Raw genomic sequence first — 27,179 nt, 5'->3', positions numbered from 1 at the left:
TCAGTTCAAGCACAAACACTTCCCAAGGCAATCATTGGTTTGTGCCACTATTCCTTGCTTGCTCCTGTTGGCTGCCAAGGTAGTAGTGCAAAGGTACTTCTGCCTCACAGTGGGCAGTCTGGACTTCTTTGGCCATATTTTCGGAGGAACTACTGTGTTGCCAGGAGCAGAAGTGGCTTCATGTGGTTTTGACTGAGAAGTGCAGACCAGGAAGAACTGCAGGGGTCAGGGCTTTAGGTGAGAACTTTTGTTTATTCAATAATTCCCTAACAACCAACAACCATGAGGAAGAAAACACTGAAAGAATTCAGCATGGAACCAGTTTTTGTGTTCAGTTTCTTATACAAACTAAAGTCTGCACAGACAGTCTTTACTTCTGTTGGTTTAGATTTATAGTTTTGCAAACAGTTTCCAGTGGAAATGTAGATGACTTTAGAAGGGATTTTAAGATTGCAAACAACATAAGGTTTCCTAACTGGGTGTCATGGATCCATCAATGAAGCTAGTAGGGTGTGTAAACATCTTACGCAGACCAGTTACATTAGTGTAACAAGAAGAGATTAATTTTTTTATTTTTTTTTTTTTTTTTGCAAGTGAATGAAGTTCTTGGACACTCCATATTTCTCAAAGAGAAATATGAATCTTTGAATCAAGATGGGGGTGCTCACCAGCTTCACCTGCTGAAATAAATGCTCCCACCCCAGAAGTAGTTTTTTAAGGTAAGTTGCAAAAGCCTGGCCCCAGAAGGGCTGGAGCCAAGTACTTAAAAGAGGGAAGCAGACTGTTTGTATTTTCCCAGTGGCCTCCCACCCACCTGTCCCAAGGAGAATGGATGCAAGCCAGTAGTGCAGCAGTGTAATTCTATCGTTTTGAAATAAACATTCTTTTGAACAACTTAAACATCAGGCAGTTTTCTAGTGATGTTTTGGTTTAATTTTTTTCCCACATTATATGTGGTTTTTTTCCTTTTTCCTTCTATTATCTTCATCACCTGCTTTTTGCAGTCGTCTTTGATCATGAGGCACTTTCTCTGAATGAAAAGGATTTTACAGAGATTTTGAATTGCAAGTATCCTAACAGTATTTTATATGTATGTTTATGTATATTTATATATTCTTTTAAATATATAATAACATATAAAAATATATAAGCATGTTTTGCAGTTTCTGGTGTCTGCAGATACTCTACCTTCAGCCTGGGCTAAAACAAAACCTCTCTTGGATAAAAAAGGAAAATAAACCACAGGACTTGCTACATCAGTATGACACATTTATTCGTGGTGGTTTTTGTCACACTTCCCTAGAAAGGATTTTGGAAAAGAGGGCATGGAAGCTGACACTTTTAAGGAGGACGATCATCCATCACAGCAGACTGTCAGTGATCTGACAGGCATGGTACCATCTTACAGTGTAACTGAGAAGGTTTTATCTTCTTTATAGGCAGGCAGGGTTGACAATATGAGTGAGTCCTCCAGCAAGAGCTGTTCACTTTCATTTGATTCAGAAGCCAGTGGTCTGATAAGCAACAGTAATGCCTTGACAGATAACCTGAGCCACAACCAAGCTTTTCAGCACCCAAAACAATTATTCTACCAACTCACTTTTTTCCTCTGAAGTTGACTTCCAGTGTAAATCAGACTGGAATTCATGATGCGAGCGAGACCATGGAAATGTTCACTCCTTTGCTCCCTGCCTCAGAGATGGACCATTGTGCTACCACATACAAAACCACATACAAAATGGAGCAGGTTGATCTGCTTTAAATAATTACTGAATTTTTAATTGCCTGTTGTGTATCCCTGAGAGTGCCCCAGCCTGTGCAGAAAGAAAGGGTCAGTGACTTTCACGTCTGTATGTAAGTAGGAAGCTTTACTGGCAAGACTGGGAAGTGCATCATAACCCTGTGTCTGATGTTGTTGCTGTAATGCATTCAAGCAATAAAGTGATTTTCACAAGAGACAATTAAATAATCATACTCTTATTCCTCTTCTTTGACAGTTATCGCTATCTCCCTCCCTCTAGTGGAATGGATGGCATGTTCTGGCTCTATGTTCTTGTGTCTGTAATGGTTGTGGGGCACGTTCACATTCTTTTTTCATATTTCTTTTCATCAGTCCTCTTCTCATGCTCCATGTCCTTTTTATACTTTTTTTCCCATTTCTGACTTCTTCCTCTTCTTAGTTTTGACAAAGTGGTACATGGAAGTAACTCCACAGTATCTCTTCTGCTGAAAGATCAATCTGCTTCTCCTAAGACAGTAAACAATATAGTGCCTAAGTTGCATTTTTAAAAGAAGCTCTTCCGTTTCCAAAGCAGTTGAATCTATTACTTAGCACGTATCCATGCTGGCAGTTCTCAATCCTTTCTCCAGTGAAGGTCTATGATTATTTTAACTTTTTTTTTTTTTTATTGTAAAGAAGAGTGTGGTACTTTACATATAGGGGCAGAAAATTTGTTATTCCTTGTTATTGTTGGGAAAACAATAATGTATGTAAGGTTGCAGTTGAAGATAATTTCTTGTGAGTCCTGGGAATGTGCTCCTTCTGTTCTCAAATTATGTAAACTAGGTCATAAAATTTAATGACCAGAATGTATCCTGTAAACTGTCAATAGTGTATAAACTGTTAATGTTGTAAACTGTCAATAGCTGGTCATAAAATCTGATACTGGGTCTTAGGCATTCTTTGTTGCCTTCTGACATTTGCCTGTGTGAGTTACTCGAACTCTTCTTAAAGAGCCTGGTGAAGAAAAAGTGATCTTGGGCTTTGCTTTGTTATGTGGTGCTCTTGAATAATACCAGAAGAGACACAATGGAGTGAAAAGGATGCTTACAGCTAGACTGCTGGGAAGCTCCTGGCACAGCAACAACATGAGAATGTCTTTATCCAATGAGTTTTAGCTCTGGGACAGATCTGGTAATTCACAATTAATCAATTAAAGGGGGAAAAGGCCTATCAGTTGTGCTACTGATCTCTTCTCAGTGGACAGGACAGGAGAAGCAGATGGCTTAAAGAAAAAGTCAAATAGATATAAACTAGGAAACTCAGAAAATCAAGGCAAGTTGGATAGGTGTGTACCTACGGGGAAGCAAAGGGGAGTGCCTGGCCTGCAGAAGGGCTGCGGAAATAGTGACAGCAATTTAGTCAGACAGAATCATTCTTCTATCCTTTCATCCCTATTTTCAAACTGTGCTTATATTTCCTACTCCTTGCAGCTGTGGTGTGTGGATATCCACTTTTGAAAGCTCCTTTTCATCAATGATACTGGTAACTTCCATTTGTCATATAGTTCAACAATAAATGTTGAATCTTGGCATATTTTTAAGTTTTAGAGTGAAGTTTGATATGATGGTATCATCATCTCTTATGCTATTCTAGCACCTTCTTGGTGTGAAACACAGGTGGACACTTCTCTCCCTTTTGTGCTTTAGTGTCTGTGGGAAGGAAATCCCAGCACAGAGACCAAAAGAAAATGCTGGGTGATGTGAGGCTGAGTAGCCAAACCTGGCAAGGCACATGCTGCCTGCAGAGTGCCAGGTACACTTTGAGTTCTAACATGACAAAAAAAGCTTTAAATATAAGCATCAAAATTATTTATTAAAAGTAACATGCACTTTACCCCCAAAGCTCAAATATGGCAATCCTTCCTGGTTAAAAACCATGCAGAAGAGTATGGTTTTTAATATCATTTGATACTGTATTTTCCCGATATTTTCAGGCCCCAGCACAGCAGGACCAGCTCATGAAGCAGCAGATGGAGCAGCTGCAAAGGCTGGTGTCTGAACAGCAGAAAATCATGACACTTCACAATCCAGGTATTCAGGGAATCTTTCCTCACACGGCTGCACCTACACCTGCTGCTGCTTGTACTCTGGTAGTGAAATGCAGCAGTTCTTTAAAGAAAGAGATGGTTTGATAGTTGTTTTCTGTGGCTGGAGGGTCCTCCTCTGGCAGTTGGACTAAAACATTTGCTTCTTCATACATATTGCACACAAGCTGTAAGCTCCTGAAAACTCTTCTGTGTACTAAAATTTCAGGAGAACCTTTATATTTAATAACAGACCTCTTGTATAGACTTCTACTGAAGTAGTCATGAACAATAATACAGAAAATTACAGTGTAGTGGTAAAAATTACAGAGAAGCTGCAACATCTTTTCTCTTCTGTACCAACATTTGGAAGTTCCAGCTTTGCATGGGTAAAAGAAGAAGAAAAAAGTCAACATACCATGCTGCTGTTAATAGATTCGTACCTTTAACAGAGCAGCCTGCTCCTAACAGCATGATACAACTCCTCTAAGAGATTCATTTGATCATTGTTGGAAAACACCATCTGCTCAGCAAGCAGAAAGAGAGGAGCCCTCTCCCCTACTCACCCTGTCCACAGTAGCAGCACATTCTCCTCAGTGATCCCAAGGTGAAAGAAGAATTTAGGGAAATCATGTAGACTTTTGAGAGTATTGGCCTGGCTTTAGGAAGGCTGCTTGTGTATAGCATCAGACAGGGAGTATCCACAACGGCATAGGAAGGCCAGGTGATCCTTGGACTGATGCTGCTTCTCAGGTAACCTGCTGGGGAGGCAACTTCACCTAATCCATGAGCTAAGGCCCTAAGCAGCCTAAGGTGTCCCCTGTCTGCATCTGTACATTGATCTGGCATTAATATTTTTCAGTCTAACGTCAAGCTTCTTGGTCTAGTTGAGGATTTGTGCAAGAATCTCATTATATTAAGACCTCAGAAGAAAGTTAGGAGGACTAGGTGATGGCACCTTTCATGCTAGAATTCAGTGTAGCCTGACAACGTCTTAGAAACAGCTTTTTAAAATCAAAAATCTACTTTTTTTTTCAAGGCTTTTTACCCATGTTCAAATCATAAAGGGTGTGACTAAGCCCTTTTGAGCAGACATGTCTTTTGTTGCTCCCTCATGCACAAAGTGATCTAAATATACTTCATACCACATCTAGTTTAAACAATTTGGATGGAATCATTTATAATCAAAATTCTGTTTATTTGAGTTGCCATATGAGGAACATCTGCTTGCAAAAGTTCATTCAAGACAATAGGCATAACTTGAGGCACAGTTAAACATAACAATAAAAACTAGGAGTTTATGGCCATGCTCTTGCCATTTAGCCTGGAAACTCTTGAAGCTGGCACTGTTTTAGGGAAATATGACCATATGTTATCGCTTTCATAAAAGAAAATGAAATTTTAGCAAGTTTCATCTACCTCACTAATGAGTATAATACCTGTAGTTAGCTAACAATATAAAAGGGGCTTTGCATCATTCCCTCCCAGCCTCATGGGTTCAGAGAGCCTTCTGTAGGAATAACAAAATGTTGGGCTGAATAAGCAATGGACAAGCAGATTATTGCATCCTTGGGGTGCAGCAGGTGCTGTCACTGAACATGGTCAGAGCAGCTGGAAAAGCTGAGTGCCTGTCAGAGCTGTGGAGCATATCAGCAGGCAGGAGGTGTATGTTGGGCTACATGCACCAGGTGGGAAGCAAGGGCCAGCCACCACCCCAACAGAGATCACCAAAAATCAAGCTTTCTGCAGCTTGGGGTGTCTGCTTCATTGTGGGGCCCTTTCTGAGCTTCCTGGTGATATTGTCAGTGCAAAGAAATATGAGACTGAAGGGGACGAGAAACTTGTGAATGAACACAGTGTTAAATCTGTTTGAAGGTCTTGTCTTCAAAATTGCTGGTGTGTGACAGTCAGGGTTTTTGGGGCAGGATAAGCAGCATTTCAACCACTGACCCCACAGCCAGAAGCTAAGCCACAGCGTCAGTGGTACAAATAGGCCTGGCTGTCATTGTGCCAAATTTCCTGATGGAGCTACACCACTGTGAATTAGCTGTCAAGAACCACTGCTGTGTGCTAGAGACACAGTCTGAGAGAGGATGGACACTATGGCTGAGTAAATGAAACCTTCACCATCCTGATTTTTTTACCTCTGAGGAAAGGCTGGTTGAAATGGCAGGCAAAAGCCATCAAGCTGTCTGGGGTGACCAGGTGGAACAAGTACACAGTCTGTGGCTTCCAAGTTTTCTAATCAAAGCAGAACCTCCCCAGGGTAATTATGTTGCTCATTAATCTCTGCCCAAATGCCACAATTAGCAAGGTGTTTGTTGTTACTGCCAGCAGTTCACTGGGAGCAGAGCTGTTCTGTGGCTGTGCCGCTTTATTTGTGTTCTCAGGAAGTGATGAAGAATGAGAAGGAAAGTGTCTTAAGTCTGCTAAGCTTCACCACACAAATTTCTCTTCCCCCTGCCCCAGTGCTGTGAATCCTCTAATGCATTTCTGAAGAAAGTAGGTATGGTAAGTGCTATGAACTCAGGACAAACCTCATACAGGAAGAAATATATTTATAGAATTCTCTTTGGGTGTATTTACTATGCAGCTACATTTAGCTAGCACATAAGACCACAAATAAAATGCTGACTTGAATTAAAAGGAAGAAAAACCTGCACTCAAAGTCCTCTTTTTTTACTGGAGGCAGTGTAGGTTTAGGACAGCAAAGGACACTGCATTAATTTGGTCCCATTAATCTTTAAAGACATAAAATATGAAGAACTAATAAGGCTATGATTTACCTTATTATGGTAAAGGTGGTAGCTTTAATATTGCCATACATTTAAAGAAGTAACACAGCGTTCAAGAGTAGTGAGTTGGGATCTTCCTGAGTCTGGGCCAGACAGGTTTCAAATCCACAGGTTAGCCGCCTTCTAAAAAAATGCCTTAACTGAGGGGTGAGGCATTTTCAGTCTCAGCCATTCTCTTTCCAGCTTTTGAAGTTAGGTCACAGGACCTAAGAAGATTCCTGGTATAAAGAAAGAAAATAAAAAGCAAGCCTGATTTATAGACCCTTTTTTTGCCTGGAAGTAGTGAACCTGGACTTTGGTCCCTATGCAGAACTGCTTACATTTTTTCTACTGGTAAGTCTTCTAAGAGAATGTGTAACCAGACATCCAGAGTTTAAAAGAAAAATCTTCCCCATTTTAGCATTAATGTATTCCTTCAGAAATATGCTGAGCTACATAACTTTTATCTGCTAGTGGACTTGAGGAGTCCTGGGATAAATGGGAGATTTTTGCATGCTCAGGAGTATTTGGTAAGTTCTCTTTAATTCAACTTCTCTGTATCGTATAATAATTCTTGTAACAACAGATGATTGCAGCAAGCAGGTTTTACAATTTAAACAAAATAACAGAAGCCAACTTTGATTATTCCATTCTGAACATGCAAACCATCAGGAAACATGAAAGCACCATTGTTTTCATGTCATAACAGCTTAGCAAGAGATTTCTAGTTCAGTGCAAACATACTTGTCTTAAGGTTCTTCAATTTTTCTTCCCTGATGAGTATGTTTAGGCTTTTCCATTTCTCCTGGGATCCCTTCTCAGCTAGCAGCCATGATGCCACCCCTTCCATGTTTTCCAGCTACTTTCATTCCTTTCCAGTTCCCATCACAAAATTCTCACAGACGTCTCCCTTGGCAATGTGCTCTGCTTGACAAAGCAGATCCCTGGAGTTCCTGCCAAATGAGAGCAACTCAGAAATCTCAGGAGAACACATTCAGCTTTCAGATTCAGGTGGGCAAAAAGTGCTGGAAAGGAAATCTGAACTTAAGTCTATTGTGCAACTCCTGTGAATTTTTGCCTTTGATAGTGATTCTTATTTTATTGCAGGTCATGGGAAGGTGGTTTGGTTTTATGGTGGCTTGTAATAAAAGCATTTAAACTACTGTAAACTTGATTTTTTTTACTTCTTGAATCACAGTCATCCTGCCTCTTGTACTGAGAGAATTTGCACCTTGTAGATAAAAATAGAAAAGTCATTAAGTTGGAAAAGCTAAGTTATATGAAGTAGAGAATATGTTGTATTTAGGGAGAAAAGCGTAAGTAGGATGTGGCTATAGCTTCCAAAGATTTGAGAAAGTGTTTCTGTAGCTAAGAAGGCCTGCTCTCTGTCAGCAATCTTGGTTTTTCTCACACTGATATATATAGTTGCATCACTGAGAGTTAAAACAATATAAGCTGCTACTTGGCATCTTCTCTTGGCTACATTTTGCTAGCCTTGTCTTCTGTGGGAAAATACCAAAGGGTAAGAAAGACTAAAAGAGCAATTTGCAAGAAATCAAAACTTGATTTCAAAATGGGGAGAAGAGGAGCAAAAAGAAGTAGGAATGAACAAATTAAAATGGAAAAGAATATAAATGTAATCCAGACATGTATCCTGGATTCTTTTGAACTTCTGTAGTGAGACCTGATTGTGATACTGTGAGCCACTCCCATAGTACAATTAAAATTTTAATTTCATATTCTTCAAGCTAGCTCAGGACAGGTACTCTCGCTGAAAGAGTCTGGTCTCCTTCTTGCCCCTGGAACTATTATTTTCTTGCTGGTTTACACTGAACTTGGATACATTCCCTGGTGAAGGGTACAGTAGAGCTTGAGAATACTTCTGACAGTACAAGTGAGGGGGATAGGGAAGTAGTCTGTGGGTGGATCATTGAATCACAGAATGACTGAACCACAGAACAGTCAGGGCTGAACCCTCTGCCAAGGCAGGATCATGTTAAGCAGGTGACACAAGAATTCATCCAGGTGGCTTTTGAACATCTCCGGAGAGGGACACCCCATGACCTTCCTGGGCAGCCTCTTCCAGTGTTCTGCCATGCTTAGTCTAAAGAAGTGTTAAAGTGGAACTTCTTGTGTTTATGTCCATTACTCCCTGTCCTGACTCTGGGCACCACAGAAAAGAGTCTGGCACCATCCTCTGGATACCCACCTTTGACATACTTATATTTGTTGATGAGGCCCTCTCTCAGTCTTCTCCAGACTAAACAGGCCCAGCTCCTGCAGTCTCTCCTCATAAGAAAGATGCTTCAAGCCCCTCATCACCTTTGTGACCCCCCTGCTGCACCCTGACCAGTGAATCCTTGTTTTTCTTAAACTGTGGAGACCAGAATTAAACACAATACTCCAGATGTGACCTCACTAAGGCTGAGTAGAGGGGGAGAATCACCTCCCTCACCCTGCTGACCACACTGTTCCCAATTCACCCCAGGATCCCGTTGGCCCTCCTGACCACAAGAGCACTGGTAGCTCATGGGCAGCTTGCCATCCAGCAATGGCTTGTCAACCACCTGTCATCTCAGGTCCTCCTCAGCAGAGCTGCTCTCTAGGAGGTCAGTCCCCAGCCTGTGCTGGTAATTGGGGTTATTCCTTCCCAGATGTGGGACCTGCACTTGTCCTAATTAGGTCATTAGGTTTTTCTCTGTCCAATTCTCCAACCTATCAAAGTTCCAATGAATGGCAGCACAGCCTTCAGGTGGATCAGCCATTCCCCCCAGTTTTGGGTCATCAGCAAACTTGCTTAGGGTTCTTCCTATCCCTTCATCCAGGTTGCTGGCAAACAGGTTAATAAGACTGGACAGCAGGAATCTGACAGCAAGAGCACACTAGGACAGGAGGAGGTTTGACTGCTTTTTATTGAAAGCAGTGCCAACTTCAACCTGCCTTGTGAGTAAAACTGAGGCTTGAGAGTGCAGAGGCCTTATAATGTGAGGGTAACTTCCAGCTGGATCTTGTCTTTGAAATGTGCCTCAGATGAATTTGTGCTTGAGGACTGGGCTGACACTTTTCTGATGGTTGTGATGGTCTGGGGTTTTATTGCTGGAAACACAAACATGAGCATATCAACATTTTGCTCAACTTTTCATATTCTTATTTAAAGGGATAAGCACTGAGCCATTGCTTCAGTATACAGAGAGCCCCACAAAAAACCTTTCCAAACAAGATGCTCAAGAAGAGAACAGAAAAGAAAGATGAATTACACAGCTGCTTGGACACATTGCTCTTGTCTTACATGGGAAGCCCTAGTTGAAAATTAAAGAGCTTGGGCACCTCTCCTATAAAATCATTCTGGAAGTGGCATAGCCCCACATGTGAGACCTGTGAGAAGGGGCACGTGGGTTCTGCATCTCTTGCTGCTGAGCAAGTGACAGCTCACTGTGTCACCTCTGCCTCCTCAGGCATATTCTGGTGCAGGGCAGGGCATCTTACCATTTATCCTTTCCATGACTCCAGCACTAGATTTGAGAATCAGAGGCCTAGTTTTTCCCCCAGGTTGCATCCTTCCACCTACTTAATTCAATTGTATTCTGTAAAATGTTTTCAAAAATCAAAGCCTTACGTATGTTGCTGACAATACAAACATTTTAAATTATTCTAGGATGTTTATTTTTCATTTATTCCTTCCATAAAGGCTTTGCTTACATTGCCCTTTTTCCAGCTGCTTAGGAAGCAGTCAATTAAAATAAAAGAGATTCTCTGAAACTTTTTCTGCTGCTAAAGAAGAACAAAGAGAACAACTAAAGGAGGAGATTTCTTCTCTTGACATAAAGACGAAGTCTGGAAATATAGAGGCCAAGTGGGAAATTATCTTAGTCATTCAAGCTGCAAACACATGTTTTCCTTGATGGTATTCCTCTTTGTGTTATATATGCAACAAAATGGCTCTTTCCTTTGCTTGAGAATGGCAGGTGTGTGTGGCAAAAATTGTGCAGGTCTATGGCCTGGCTGCTGATCTTGTGTATAATGAGATGCTGGTCTAGCCCGTATAAATGAACTGATTTTGTAACTGGGATCTTCAAAGGATAGAAGTAAGGCAAAAGTTGGCAGTGAGAGATAAAATATACTGATATGCCATCACTTCTGCTGTGGCCATGAGTTTACATTGGCGGCTCACCCATCCCTGTCTTGGCTCGGCCAAGGCAAATTTTTGCATGCCTATATATTTAACAGGGCAGTGAAAATTGTGCAAATTATTAAAATTATCGAGAGATAATTATCTGGAGAAAGGAGAAATGTAACATTTAACTTGGATCACTTTTCTGACCTGGTTCATCACTACACTTCAAAAGGACACTGTGGGGGTGCTCACAATGGGCAAGAATGGTCTGGCACTGGTGATGGAAAAAGTGCTCAGACTTGTTATCTTTCCTTAACTGATCCAGACAGAAGCAGCAGGTATTTGGTACACTGAGTCTTCTATCAAGTATAAAAAAGAAGCAGCAAACTTCTAGGAAAGCACAGACTGAGAGCAAATGTCATGAGAATTTTTGTGTTAATCATATGGGAGTTGTACAGAGAAGGAAGACAGGGACCCTCAGAGCAGAAGGCAGAGAAGATGTGGCAGGACCATATGCATGTCTGGGCAAGAGGCCCTGCCCATGTATGCATTTTTGTATCAGCAGTGAGCTTCTGAAGTCTGTCTCCCAGTCACTCCTGCTTGTTGTGCTTTGGTTCACGTGTTGTTATCATGACCTGGATGAAACTAAAGCACAGAATGTTCTCTGGCTCTTCAGGACATTTTTACTGTGGCACCAGGCTATATTTGGTTTGAAGTAAGCTTCACTGAAATGAGTATTGTCTAATGTTGAGTCCTCTTTAGCAAGAATTTTCCCTACAAACCTCATACTATTAGCTCATGGTGTGATAACAGAGACAGACTGACAATTCAAAAGGTTATCCATGATACAGTGGTGCTGGGTAGAGATGAGGTGTAGGAAGGACTGTGATATGCTGCACAACCAGCACTTCTATTAACCCTAGAATTTTTAAATATTTAGTAGAAATTGTTAATAAGTGACTAAAATTAAGGCTCAAGCACATTTCCTTTGAAATAGGTCCGTGTATCCTGTACTATGCTTCATTTTGAGCCAGGTTTCAATTTGGCCCTCTACAGCATTACAGACATTTTTTTTTTCTACTCTATCACTCTTCACTATCTGATTAAAGCTACTCTGTCAGAGAGATGGTGAGATCTTTGTGATTGTCATCAACTCTAACCTGGAGAAAATGACTGAAATGTTCTTCCTTTTGACTATTTTTTACCTATTTCTAAGGAGAGACCGATACCAGCCAAAAAATATTGATTGCTGAAAGTATAATTATAATGCTTGGTCTAGACAGGATGTTTTGAAGTAAGGGTTGGATTCACACAATAGGGAGATTTTACTAACAAGCTTCACATTTTAAAAGAATTGCAGAGATGGTTTACAGTTCTAAACTCCATATCACCTCCATAGAATTATCGAAAGAAAACTAACTAGAGAATGTTACAAATAAGTACCTTTTCTTCCTTGCCTAGGAAAATCACACCAGCAATTGATATTAGACAGAAGACTTCTGAAAAGTTTGTTGAAGCGCAACTTAAAGCAGACAATCATCTCATAGAAAAACAGCAGAAGGAGCAACAGATACTGTTGTCATCAGTGCATTAATTTTGGTTTTTGACAAATTCTTACAGAGATACTATGTGGGCTCTGTTTTGGCTCATTAGATGGTAGCACATTTTTCCACGGTTATTTCATGGGATATTGGAAGACTTTTCCCCAAAGTGAAAATGAAAAGGGCTGTGTTAATCAGTCACTATCTATTCTTCCTCGATTTCCCACTGGATTCCTCTATTTCCACCTGTTTTCTGGGTCATAGTTTGTGCCCATGTCTCAAGACACAGTTAAATTAGGCATCAAGGTTGACTCCATTTGCTCCACAATAACTAGTCTCTCATGTGCCACTACTGTGAGAATGGGGGCATTTCCAAATACAGATTTTGTACAAAGGTCAAGTGCAGTGAGAGTGTTCTGATTTTTGTAGTGGGTACATTGGAGATGAGCTTATGCTTGACACCTCTAGGTGTCAGACTCAGCATTTGGTTTGGCTTGGTGACTTGGAAGATGCTTGGAAGATTAGTTTCATTACTCAGAAATTTTCTGTGTCTCCCTGGCAAAATAACATCTCAAGCTGATGCAGCTCTGTATTTCTGTGCCACATGGTAATAACTACTGGAACTTCCCCTGAAAACAAAGACATAACTTTTCTCATCTTCTATCATATAGACATTGAGCACCATCTTAACCCTTTGACTCTATTAATGAATGAGTGAATGGAGGCCTCACATAGTGACTGCTTCTCAAAAGGTGCTTCTCACACCTTGCCTCTAATGTCAGGGCCGTTCCTTATGTACTCATTTATCTGTTCCCAGGGTCTTTCAGACTTCTGGTGTCTCAGTTTGTTCAGTTATTGTAAATATCTTTCTTTCTGGAGAATGATTCTGTCTGTGATTGTCAGGATTTAATTTTTATTTTCTTCCAGAGCAAGCCAAAAATAATCCCTCAAAAGGTTTTTCTGGAATGAAGAGAGGGCATGGCAAGGCTCAGAAAAATTAAACAGAAGCCTTTAGAAGAGGACAGCAAGCATTCCAGAAGAGCTGGTTTGAATTTCTGGGGTCATTTCTCCCAGTCTGGCCAAGTGAATTGAGGCATACTGCAGCCAGGGGAATGCTCTCAGCTAAATCTGCAAGTCAGTAGCTCCATGTGGATGGCTACACATGAGAAAAAGTGCTTTAGCTGACAGGGAGATAAAGGTTAAGACTGTGAAACAAAAGTAGTAGCACAAAGTGCAGAAGAAAAAGAAGTGATTGGGGGATATGAAGACTCAAAGGAAAATCTTGGTGACTCACCCCAGAGAAGATGGCTTGAAATCCTGCAACTAAGTCCCAAAACAGTGACAGATACAAAACTATGAGTAGGTGAAGAAATGGGGACTCATCACATGAATCCTCTAGGAAAAACAGACAAAACTGCTGGAAGAGCTGTGGAGGGTAACTCTGCAAAAGGACCTAGATAGGGTGGATCAGCCTCTGAAAGGTCATCTCATAAAGGGAACCAAGGCATTATCCATTCCAGGATGTAGATGCAGGTCACATCAATGAAGCAGAGTGGAGTGCGGGTCCTACATTCACACAGGGTCAGAAGTGGGTTCAGGTCTGCCCACAGAAGTTGTGGGGAACCAGAACTCAGAAAGCAAAAGGCAAATCCATACTGGGTTTAGAGATTGTCATTGACAAAATAATAAAATTACATGTAGCTCACCTGAAGCTGTGGAGAAGGGAAGCTCATCTTCAACCTTGTGGTAAGAGTGGCAAAGGAAGGGAACAGTTGCCTCGACATGGCAAGTTGCTCTTTCTCCTGGTGAGTCAAGCTGCTTACCCCCAAAAAGGAATGATGACCCCAAATCTCACCACGCTCAATATCTCTCCCAGCATATGCCTCAGGGAGTAGATCACACTGACAGACATTTGGATCTTTCTGATGGTGATTATGCTAGTGTTAAACCCAGTGGAACAGAAAAAAATCTCTATTAGGAAATACAGATCACCACCAAGAAAGCAAGATATTCAAGCAATTCCAGATCAGCAAGATGTCTCCTGCAGCACATGCAGCAGTGATTCTACTATTGGAGCTGTGGGTCTGGAAAAGATCAAGGCTTGCCCTTCTTTTCAGCAGTCCCTATTTCATCTCACAAGACTGAAAAGGAGAGAGCATGAGCCTGAGTCACAGAATGGGAACAGGTCCAGCAATGTTAAAAACCTACATCCGCCCATCTTCCAGTGGCTCATGAGATTCCTGCTCTCAAAATTAAAGAAACTCCTGAAGGGGAGGAAGTGCAGAAAGAACTGTTTGCAGACACATTACCACATTACATTAGGTAAGAGCTACCCAAGTGCTGGTTTGTGTTTCTTTTTCATTGGGGAAAAATTTTTGTCTTGGATTGAAGACTCATTCCTCCTGTGCTCTCTAGCTATATGCCCATATCTGTCAGTATTTTTCAGACCTAAACTGGAAAAAAAAAAAACAGAGAAGAGGGAAGAGATACATCTGCAAGCCCCTTGTTTTTCTTACTTTTCTGTCATCACTAGTCATTCTTCCTAAGTCTGTTGTTTGAGGTGCACTTTCAGGTGCAGAATTTTGATCCCATGAAATGGGTGCAATGTTCAATGAACCCCTGGAATCAGGGCTAGAATTCCCTGCAGCTTAGGTATGATTCACCACTTGACAGTGAAATATTCACATTTTCTATTTAACTTCCTCAGAGATAACCTATCTGTTATACATATAAACATATAAAACATATCTATATATAAAACATATCTAATTTTTTTAAATGGATAAATTATCTCTCAAATTTGCAAGTTTTTGTCCTAGGACACAGAAAGCCTCATATCAGTGACATTGTTATAATTTCCCAAGAACATCTTCACTCAATTTTTTTTATTGTGGTCCCAGCTTTTTGGTCAATCAGTGTTTCTCACTTTTGGGCCAGTGATCTATCTTTCTTCTGGTAATGAAATGGTATCCTGCTTTAGCAAGCTTTAGTCCTTTTTATTATACAGGTTGTTGACTTTTCTTAGTTTCCACTGAAACTAAGAAATCCAACCCCGCACATTGACCTCTCATCCTAAACCCACTGGCTTTCTCTTTATGTAAGATCAGTCAGAACAAGTTTTCCTGTCTGCAATAATCACCAGGGCAGAAATATTCACTTCTGATGGCTCTCAATTGCCTTGTCACAATCTACTAAGCACATTACACTCTGTGTCAGACTGCTGCTAAAAAACAGTTCCTGAGGCCTCTTTTAAACTTACATTCGTATTAAAGTTGAACCATCCCATGGCATTCACATTCCTAAAACGGAGTTCAGCTACTCACACTAATATACATCCAAATCTGTTTCACTTACTTGATTTGTAGGGCTTGGATTGCACTACTAAGACCTATGCTGGGAATGGAATACTTACATAACTAGGAAAAACACATTAATTCTTTTTGATAGATTAAGCAATAAAGCTTACTGCACTTACGCAGTCTGTGGTTTTAAAAACATAGCAAGGGTTTATGAATATTCACGAAGTTCTGTGTATTATCATATAGACCTGTCTAGAAGAAACCCAAAACATCTATAGCAAAGGATTAGAGACTGACATATACCACAGAAGAACCCCTTCACTGACTGTGGTGAGGGAAGAACATGAGCAATCAAGGCATTTTTGCAGGTAGATCTGTATACACAAGAAACTGATTTGCGTGTGCAGTGAGGAAAATATTTCTTTTAGAACCCATAAAACCAGGCTGCTAAATTCTTACTTACCAGCTAGCTTCTTTCCAGGGGCATCTGTGTTCTTTTTGAACTGAAACACTTATTTAGCCATCTAGATTAAAAGTAAAGCACCTCACTGAAGGAGGCCAGCTTTCAAAACACTGCTACAGTTTGGGTCTAAAGCTGAGTAAAGCCAAATGCTTCATGTAATCTACTGAATATCTTTGAATTACAGTGAAAGCAATAAGAACACAGGCTGATTTCTTTTTTATATGATCAGGCTGCTGATAGAGTAAGGATAAATTTCTCCCATTCATGTCAGTGTAGCACATATTTCTGAGGTTAACAAAAAATATAGAGCACTCATCAATGACAACAGCATTCTTATTTCAGTAATACTAGTCTTTAGACCAGACTGAGGATGTGTTTGACACCAATTAAGAAGTGAGTTGCTTTTGTAATTTGTAATTATTAAATGCTGTAGAAGTTTTAGTTTGGTTTGATTTTTGTTTACACCTTCATAAAAGAAAAATAACTTCTTAACACAAAATCCCTGCAATTAATAATTTGGGAACTAGGGAGTTTCTAATGGAGGTACCTTCACAGCACTAACTCATTGTAGGCTATAAAAATGCCTCTAATAAAAATTGAGCTTGCTTAGTATCAAATCAAATCAAATCAAAATTTTTAATGTGATTAAATCTGTTAGAAATTTGTAGGTGTCATCTACTATAAACACAGGAAAGATTCTTTTCCTCTTTGCATTTCAAACCTAGCTCTTGACTGGTACAAAATTAGCATAATTTATTGACTTTCATTTTTAATATATTATGCAAGGTAAGAAACTGTTTTCAAGATCTGCTTTTCCATTTTTCTTCATTTCAAAGATGATGGGAATAGTGCAAAAGGCTATCTTGCATTTATTGGTTTGTATCATTTTCTCCTACAGCTGCCTTTCAGCAAAATACTTCCACTGTCTTAAAAACTAATGGTTTCATTACAGATCCTTCTTGGATCTCTAGATGACCATGACAGGTGTTCCAGATGCGAGTATTTGTGGGTTTTGGCAGTTCATGAAACTACTAACGAAATTAGGTGCAGCTTTTACTTTCACTGCTGTAAATTTTGACTGTGGAGTGGTGTACTGGTGCAGAATTACTGCAGTGCCAAATTCAGCCAGCATCGTATCCTCTGCCTGCTGGCCATGCTGCCTTACCAATGCGATTACTTTGACTTTTTCATAACAATGCATATTTTTAAAAGAGCTTGCATAGATGTGTTCATGTCATTAGCCATAATAGCCCCTAGCATTTCCACACAGATGTTTATCCAAAAATGCCTGCCCAGTATAACGTGCACATCCTTTCACTCACTTTTTCTAATTTATGAGCTAAAACTAATTGCAAAAGGCAGTTTATCCTCCCTGGCTGTGTTGGCCCTGTGCTGATTTATGTAATCCAAGAATCTGCTTTGCATTTTTAAACCAGTAACCCTATTAGGAGCACGAGATGACTGCCCATTGACAGCAGTTCACTTATGCCCCATGACAACTTGTTCTTGCTGTAAGCAATTAAAATCCTTTTCAGAGCAGCACAACATGCCCAAACCTGCCCAAGCCTATCCATTCCTTTGTTCCCAAGCTCTTTGTTTTCAGGCCTTTCCAGGCACAAATGATACAAGCAAGAGGGTAAAACCAGTTGGGATGTAGTGTATTGTGTGTATCTTATGCCTAAGAGAGCCTGGACAGTGCTCAAGGCATCAGCCTGTGCCTGCACCCCCACAGCACTGAGGTTGTTCTGCTGGCACTTGGAGTCATCCAGAGGATTCTGTGATGATTTGGTTGTTCCTCCAACAAGTGCAGCTTGTTTGCCATCTTTAATGCATAATTTCCTCATAGTATGGAAGTGGTGTGTTTTCTGGACCAACGACAGCAGCCAACTTGTTGGTGGTTGGTTTATTTTTTCCCACCTACATCTCACTGAAAAAACTTTTCTTGGAAAAAAGACTTTTGCTTCATGTATGTGCTTGTCTCACAGGCAGACCTGCCTTAATTTGCCTCATGCAGAGGTATGCCTGGCACACAAGCAAGAATTCCAGTTTGTGCAAAGTGCTTAGCCTCTTCTAATGTACTTTCTATCTGCATTCTGCACCTAGCTCCTATTTTTAATTTATAGCTGGGTTATTGACTGTTTGTTAGCGGCTCCAAAGAAGTGTCACAAGTGCTCCTGGTATCCCTGGCTATTGCATTTCCTCAGGGCAGGGCCTGTTTTCTAGCCTTGACTTAGCACAGTACTGTTCAGTCTGCAGTGGAAAATGTTATACAGAGATCTTGCACCTTGCTTTTGTTATTGTGCATTGTATTTCAGAGAACTGGTCTGGTCATGGAAGAGTGGTAGGCTGGACATAACCACACAGGGGCTCTATTTGCTCATTCAATTTGAATATTTTGAGGAGAATTAATATTTATATTTGCTGTTGCTTAGGCTTTCTCCATCATGCTTTTAACCAGAGTATTAGTCAGGCTTATTTAGAATAGAAAACAACAACATCAGGGAATTAATTACAAAGAGCAGAGGGATATAGGGAGAGTTGTTTTTTTTTTTTCTCTTAGTGTCTGTGAGGACTTTCATATTTTGCTCCTGAGGTGCTAAACTCCATTACTGACAGGGAAACATGAGGTCATGGCTGCCTCCTGTACTTCGTGTTTCTTTTTGAGTAATGGTGAAGGACAGATGGTGGTTGTAGGTCATGAAGGGAGTTGGAAGCTCACTTTCCATTTGTTAGCAGGAAGCTAACAAATTATTTCATGTCAGATTAAAAATTAACTAAGAAGTTAGATCACAGTCATATAAATAAGCTCTGTTTGAGGATATGTAAAGATTTGTACTCTTCCCCTGTTTCTGAGTGTTAAGTGCATTTCCAGATCATGCCTTGAGTCACTGAGTTCAAAGGCAAAGCCTCTTCTGAACAGCCACCTTTAACTCCTGGAGCATATTTACTAGTGGAAAGTAAATACTTTAACCCAGTTCATTCAGGTCCATGGCTAATCTGACTTGTAGTAATGACTGGGCAGATGAAAATACAGCCCAGTCCCCAGCTCTGCATGAGTGCAGGGTTTCACAGATATATTGACAGGTAACAAGCTGTGCCTTCTCTGGCCTGCCCTAATTTAGCTACCTGAACACAAAATGTATTTAAAAGCCTCTAAGTTCACGGTCATCACATTGTCAAAAATTTCAATTAGAATTCTTTCCAGCTGCTAAACAGAACAAATTTTGCAGCTGAACACATGCATGAGTTTTCCCAGAGAGGAAGAACCTTAATTTTGACAAGTGCTGATAACAGGTTGCCACTCCCAGCAGTATCAGCATATGAGGGACATGCCCAAGCCCTCCAAAGATCATGCCCAAAGGAGGTACATTTGGAGACAGTCCTTTATCACAGTCTCCTAGGCCAATTTCATACTCCTTGTTTATCTTGTGAACAGAACATGAATAGACCAGCTCGAGACTGTCAGGAGCCAGGAGTTGACTCACCCTTTGGAATACAGCTGAGATCAAGCTCACCTACTGCAGAAAGAAAATATTGCCCAGAGCAAGTTCAAAGGAACAGCTAGAGTCACTGGAGAACATGTGAAATCAGAATAAGTGCAAGTAAGCTGTCTTCTGTAGAATAAATATGCTGTTCTTATCAATTAATGTTTCCAAACATACTATGTTTTTACCTGAATCTTTCCATCTGCCACACATGGCAAATTATTCATGCCACTTCTTTAGGATGCTTAGATCTACTTTTAGATGGTTAGTGAAAATTTAATTCTACTAAGATTCTGTTTTGGTTTGTGTTTTAAATGTACATCCCCTTCTTTTGTATAAGAAAAAAATTAGGTTGTACCTACCATTTTTTAAGGAAGTAAAAATGTTCCCATGTTTCTTATACTTCTTTGTACTGATTTGCTCAGCTGAGCTGACTCTTGAAAAATTTCCAACTCCTTCATAGTGAACTTTTTACTTGTAAATATTTGGACTCATTGCGTCAAGTGCAAAATGGATAATGGCCACCATTCTTATTCCTGTGATGAGTATTTATTATTTTTTCCTTTAAATTATCCTGATCTTCGGCTTTGAGGTATTTTTATGATATCTAGCCCCGTGTCTAACAATCTAACCCGCCTAATAACATCCCCAAATCATTTATTATGGTTTCTTCTGAATTCCATTAGGGGATTCTATCTTTTAAAGCTTCTATTTCAGACTTCTTAGTCATAAAATCATCTCTGATTATCTGTGGCCATTATCCCTACCAGAACAGCTAGACATAATATGACTTAAGAGGTGATTTTCTAAAATAATCACTGATAAACAGAGAAAAAAGTGGTAAGCTATGTGAAGCCAATGACAAGAGATGGGGCAGCTGAAAGCAATATTTTTATAAAATGAAAGAATAGGCAATGATAAAGCTCAGAAATGTCTGGAACAATGTTCTGCTGCAAAAGGATGTCTAAACCAAACTGATGTATTTGACAGCAAACTGACAATTTAAATTACTTTCACAATCAGAAAAGTTTCAAAACAATTAAAATAGGCAACATAGCACTTTGTTCAAAATTTCTCTACTTTATTTTTTCATTTCTACATTTTTGAGATACATATTTTTGGACCATACATATAGTGAATGTTTTTTCTCCTTATGTTGCATATTTCTCTAGAAGGTAGCATTTACAATAGGAAATGTTTAAGTGAGACTGTTTTAGTATTTTGACTACAGAGCAAACTGCTCTGTTTCTAGCTTAACTCCACCACTGTTCTGTTTGCACTATCCAGCATAAGAGCCCTGAAGGAAAAGGACTCAGTGTTTGCATCAGCATGGGTGAGGGAAGAAGGGAGAAGGCAAAAATAATGGAGATGGAAATGTCCTCTCCAAATCTCATTACTATCATTTTCAATTCAGTTGGAAATCATTCAGTTGGAGATCAGTCTTTGCAATCCCCTGCTGTTTGTAAGAAGGATCTAACTATTCTGGTGCCCTTTTCACCACATGAAGATCTGATTACGTGACATTCTTGTCATTAAAATCTACCTAAAATCTAAATTCTAGCCTTTTCTTAAATACATTGACATATAATGCTGTTTAGTTGCATGATTAGTTTGAATTTCATGATTTTCTTCAGCATATTCTTGTCTCTGCTCAAATTGTAGCAATTGGTTTGTTTTAAATATAGGAGTTTACAAAGCAGTATTTTTTTATCGTTTGGGGTTTTTTTTCTTTCTTTGTTGAAATAATTTCTAATGTGATTTTTTTCTTGCATACCTTAATACTGTAGACCTTTAAGCAGAACAAAAGGCTCCATGCTTGCTTCTGGATATGTAAGGTGAGCATGCATAATTCAGAGCAGGCAAAGACATGGCACACTCTTATTTTTTCACTGATAGATATTAAAACAGCAGATTGCTGGTCTGCAGGAGGGGTTCAAGAGACCTGAGTCCTACTGGCATGCTGCCTACAGCAAACTGAGACCAGGCTGAGTTGCTGACCAGGCAGAACGTGGAGCGTTGAGATGAGCTCAGTGTCTCTGAACATCAGAGACAGAAAGCAGAAAAAAACCCCAAAGCTATGAATTTCACGGACAGAAAATCAGAGACTCTGGAACTGAAAGATACTCTCTGCTTAATACTGTTTGAATAATTCAGTAGTATTCTTTGGAGCTGTGATGTGTGAGTTCTGTCCCTCCACTCCTGCCATGCTCAGCCTGGAGGGGGAAAGTCAGCACTACGATGAGCCATGTTAAAATATACTCTTGGTGTGGTCCTCTGCCACCTAGCTTTTTTATTTACCAGGTCATACAGCCAGCCTATCATAGACAATTAGGCCAGATGTCTCCATCCACTAACTAGAAAGGCAGTCTAGATAACTAATTTACTTTCAGTGCCTAAGTTCAAGCCTCCTAAAAAGCCTCCTGAAAGTAATTCTACTCTTCATATATATAGTGCCGTTTACCTTTTAATAAAACATCTCTTCAGCCTGGAAAAATATAGTTGGACCTTCTATTAAATCTTAGTTCTTATTTTATGCTGTAAACTTTCTGGAAGGAAACCCCATCAGCAGCCTGCCTTACAGAGGCACAAATTGGGTTCTTGAATAGGAGTCACACTGGGATGGAGTAAGAGGGATAAACAGTGTGGAAAATATAACTGGTTAATGTAAATGTCTTTGTTAATCTCTGGAAATCAAAATTATTTAATCACAAGTTTACAGAGTGTCTTGTAATTTTTTTATTCAGTATTCCACTTGTTTAATGTACTTTTTACTTGTTCCATTAGTATGTAACTGAGTAACTTCTTGTAAGGGAGTTAAAGGAAATTAAAGTTACTCACTTTTTATACAGGAGACAGCAAGTCTTGGTGAAATTAAATGGTTCAGACTAAAATTCAAAAAAACCCTGAAATTTTGGTTGAGTGAGTCATTTAGTTTCCTTGTATATATTCAAGGAAGAAAAATGCTTTGAGGGATCAGTTCCATTGTATGTGTGTCAAGGAATCTAGAAAAAATAATTATCTCCTAGATGATATAATCTAGTCTAGCTATGAGATGAATCCTACTCTTCCACAGAATGGTTGAATCCAGAAGAAAATAAAATTGAGCCATTTTCTCTTAGGCATTTCCCTAATTTTCACATCCAATTTCTAGTAAGGTATCTTTTAAAAATATTAGAACTGCCAACAATCCTGTCCTTTGCTTTATTGGAGTGAAGAACTTTTGTGTCTCTTTTTTTACATTTGTAACGCACTTGTTAATGATATTTTCCACCTAACACTTAAATTTCATTGAAAATTTAATTTGAAGTTAAATTTCACTTTATTTTTCCTTTTTCCAAACCTACTTCCTCTTATTACTCATCCTTTTATAGATTGTGAAGGTCAGGAAAAAAAAATAAAAAGGATTAGTCACAGGAAAAAAATTAAAATACATAAAAATTCCAATAAAAGCAAGGATAAGAAAAAGCTGATGGATTTCTGGTATTGGCCAGATTTCTGTTTTAGTTCCACTGCTTTGCTGCTGTAAAACTACTACTCAAAACACTGAAAATTGTTGTTGTGTGAATGTAATACTAGGATGTGAAGATGCTAGGATGGTGCCTACAAAGATTTTGCCTGATACTGGGGGCTTCCAGTCCCCTGCAGAACAACATGTGGAATTTCATTCATTGTGTTTAAATATCATAATTTTTATGGAAAGAAAATGGCTTTACATTTGAGTCAGATGGCTTTGAAGGCTATTTGATTCTACTAGCTGTTACTTGAACTTAAATTTACATATTTATAGCAAATTCTCCACTAGGTTGCAGAAGCTTTCTGCAAGGGACAGCATTTTCATCCAAACCACAAGAAAGTTCATGGAGAGATAATCACAAGAGCCACAGCATCTCTCACGTGCTGCTGAAGACATCTTTGCAAAACCACTTCCTTGTGAGTAGTAAAGTATGCATCCCTATTGCCAGTAGTCACTTTTCCAGAATTTCAAATATGTATTTAAGAGAATGTTCTTTGTAATCAAAATTTCCTCAAATGAAAGTGCATATAAGCACGATTGTATTTCCTTGCTTGTGCATAATTCTACATGAATTGTGGATTTTCATCTAGTTTTGAAGTACCAGGAGAAAAAACTCTTTCCTCCCCTCTTTTCTGGACCTAACTGAATTGTATGTTGTTTTTAATGAGTTTTTCAAACTTGTTGCACCTGCTACTCTACAGGCTGATTTTACAGGGAATACCCTTGCCTTGGCAAACCATGAATCTATTTTTTTTTTTTTTTTTGCCGTTCAAGGCTTTACTTGCCAATATGTAACAGTCTCCTTCTCCTGGTTCAACTCAGTGGGAAAACCACTCCGACTTTTACAAGTTGTGACAAGTTAGCTCAGTATGTCAAGTGAGATGCTTATTTCTGGCTGCTGTGTCCACAACTGCTCCTCCACAGCCAGCTTACCACATTTGTAACACATCTCACTGTTTTGAATTTAGATAGCTAAATATCCCTTTATGCTTTTCTTTCTCTTGGTTTTGTATTTCTTGCTTCATATCATGGGCACTTTGGATATTTCAAGTCCCTTTTCTTACTTTTCTCAGATTTCATTGAAATCTATGCTTTGTTCAAGTGTACAGTCTCTCTGAAATTCTTCTTGTCTACTGGAAACCATTCCTTTGGCTAAAGGAAAGCTGAGATTAGCCAACACACTCCACTGTCTGCCTGTATAAGGACTGAAATAAAATGCAAATGATATCAGATGAGAAGGGAGGCAACTGTTACACTATAGTGAGCATGACAGCGTGTGTTTGAAAGTCACTAGACAGTAACTTCAGTGAATTCTACACAGTGCCAGATATGAAGAGATATTGATAATTTTCTCTTATGGCACACAGCCACATGCAATAAAAATTGTGACTTCAGCAACAGTTCTGAGAAGGGGGAAGTTGAGGACAACAGACTTTTGGGCTCACTGCTCTCTGGGCTTTCACCATCTAGCCAGGATAGGATCCAGTCCAACTGGAATCCAGCACAAGCATGAGCTAGACTGGTGGGCATAGTGCCCAGATGTCCTGGGTGAACTCTAAAATGTTTGACAGAGACACATGCTCTTTATCTGATCTCATGGCACAGAAAGACTCTACAGTGAATAGAGTGCCTGTTGATTATTTGACTCTAGAATTGAAGTCTCGGGTAAATGGAACACTAAACAGAAGCCCAAAATCCATGTCATAGCAATAGATCTGAACATGGTGACTCATTAGTATTTTGTTTGCATTTGAGCTCTTTTCAAAGGAGGTAGATGCTTTCCTTCACAGATCCTGTGAATCTGGATAATTCTGAATTTTGGATATGGATAAAACAAACTATCATACTATTTCTATCCAAAATTGAAAAACTGAGCACAGGAACACACCGAAGTGAATGGGATAACTCTGAGCAACAGAAGGGTTGCCAGGCATTGGAATGGGCTGAACAGGGAAGTGGCAGAATCACCATCCTTGGCATTGTTCAAAAAAATGCGTGGATATGGCACTTCAGGACATGGTTTAGTGGTGGACTTGACAGTTCTGTGTCAATGGCTGGAACTGATGATCTGAGAGCCTTTTGCAACCTAAAATATGTTATGGCTTTAGGCATGGAAGAAGACATGCATGTCTTCTATAACATATGTAAGTTAAAAGCTAGCTTGGATTGGTAAGTTTAGTCAGTTGTAACCAAGAGGGCAAAAGAATTGCCATCTGACTTATTTTTGTCAAAGCTAATAGAATTTGAGGATATGCACAAAAACAGTTGGTGAGCAAGTCTGAATCATGATCAGTACAGGTTAAAGATACAAAATTTCAGTAAACATGATTTTATGCTGAAAAAAGTCCCCCATCCATAAGAAATGTTCTGCATCTGTGAAAAATATGTATTCTGGTTGGCTATAATACTTTTAAGGATGTTCTCTGTACTGTAACATGACCTAGCTGGTGAGGAACTGTCCAGTTCAAGTTGTGCTTTAATGAGACAAGAAAAATGTCTATTTTGACTGCACATCATCCGTGATTATTTTAAACTATGAAAGAATGAACACATGGGCCAAACCAGTCATTATTTATTAATTATTAATATTTACTAACATGGATCTGCTGAAAACAACTTGATTTCTGAATGCAGCTCATCAGCAATAACAAGTTGGCAGTTCCCTGCCCAACATGCAGCTATGGACAGATTTTCCCAATTTCTATGAAAAAATATGAATTTGTTTGCCTGGCAGGGTTGGGAGTGGGTGGAGTGGAGGGGAATGCCACTGAAAGTTACACTAATAGCATTTCTTAATGTTTCAGCCAAGGTCAAATATGCTTATTTCCAATCTTGGACGGATTTTGCTATCTAATCTTGCAAGGGATTTTGATTAACTTTGAGCATGTTATTTCCATACCTTTGAATGTTCTTCCTGACGAACTACCAACTCTGAAGTAGGGAAGGTCTGTGAATATGTGGACAGACTTTCATAGCATTTGAACTTCACTGCTTTATCCATGAGTACTTGTTGATTTTTCTCAAATTTTTATTTGTTAGGGGGAATGTGAACTCTACAGGGCACAAACTGTGATATTCGATGGTAATAAGAGATCCTTATTTAGGCAATTGACAAGTAAGAGATTTCTGGGACAATTTGATGAAGAACTGTAGGTGTTATCAGCTGGGAGGCAAATGCTCATTAGAAAATGTAACAGATTATTGCTGAGCGTGAAGATCCAGGAGAACATGTTTTCAGAATTCCTGTGATCTAGGTGGACACTCAGTAACAATACCTCCTCCTGTTCTCCACTGCCTTCCTGATAGCAGAAATCTGTAGATCTAGAGGAATCTCAAGAGATGCCTGCTCCAGCAATTCAAACTGTGCTTCACTAGCTCCCATGATGAAGATACAGAATGAACTGCCAATATGTGCTTTATGAAGTCAAGTTTCATAACTAAACTACACCTCTTTTGTTGTCACCAGCTGATCTGGTGATTAATTTTTTTTTATGTTTTCAGTAAATATTAGAAAAAAATTGTCTACTTTGTGCATGTTGGGAGACTGCTTCTTCCTCTAATCCTGTAGCCCCTTTGCATCAAGGGTCTGTTTTTTCTGGCCATCCATATTTCCAATGAAGAAAATTGAGATAATTTGATGGCTCTGTTTATGAAAGTGATGGAATTAAGAGAATCTTTATCAAGAACCTAGTCACACGTGATTAGTCTAAATGCTTAGTATCTGAATTTCTTAAAAAGTGCAGAGCAAGGTTGTAATGGTTGCCTGGGATACAGTGATGGCTCTGAATTTTCAAATGATTTCTTAGAATGACATTCCTCTGAATGAAAACAGAGACTACATGTGGTTCACGTAAGCCTGTCTGGATGCCTTTGACATTATTACTTTAAAAATAGGTATGCTAGTGTATGTAATGCATTAAAAATGAAATAAAAAATGAATCTGCTTTTTACAATGGCATGTGTAAGAAGCTGGAGTACTAACACTCTTCTGCATGAATGCTCCTTCAGCGGAATTGGCTGATACATCTCATCATGTTCATGGAAACACTGCTACTTTCTCTGACTCCATCTTGCCATAAAGTATCTTCTATTTGCAGGTCTTATGAAAATTTTTAAAAGCTTGAATTGCAACATTCTTTCTATAATAAACCACAAGGACAGCAGATGCTGCCGCATGTTAGTG

At 39.4% G+C, this 27,179-nt stretch overlaps 1 pseudogene; it reads left to right on the top strand.

The window, feature by feature from the left end:
• The first annotated feature begins 1,325 nt into the window (after positions 1 to 1,325).
• Positions 1,326 to 26,149, top strand: LOC136358549 (centromere protein J-like; annotated as a pseudogene).
• Positions 26,150 to 27,179: the final 1,030 nt, after the last annotated feature.

This window comes from Sylvia atricapilla, chromosome 3, assembly GCF_009819655.1.
Source record: "Sylvia atricapilla isolate bSylAtr1 chromosome 3, bSylAtr1.pri, whole genome shotgun sequence".
NCBI lineage: Eukaryota > Metazoa > Chordata > Aves > Passeriformes > Sylviidae > Sylvia > Sylvia atricapilla.
Note: the sequence above shows the minus strand (reverse complement) of the source record. Positions and strands in the feature narration are given on the sequence as shown.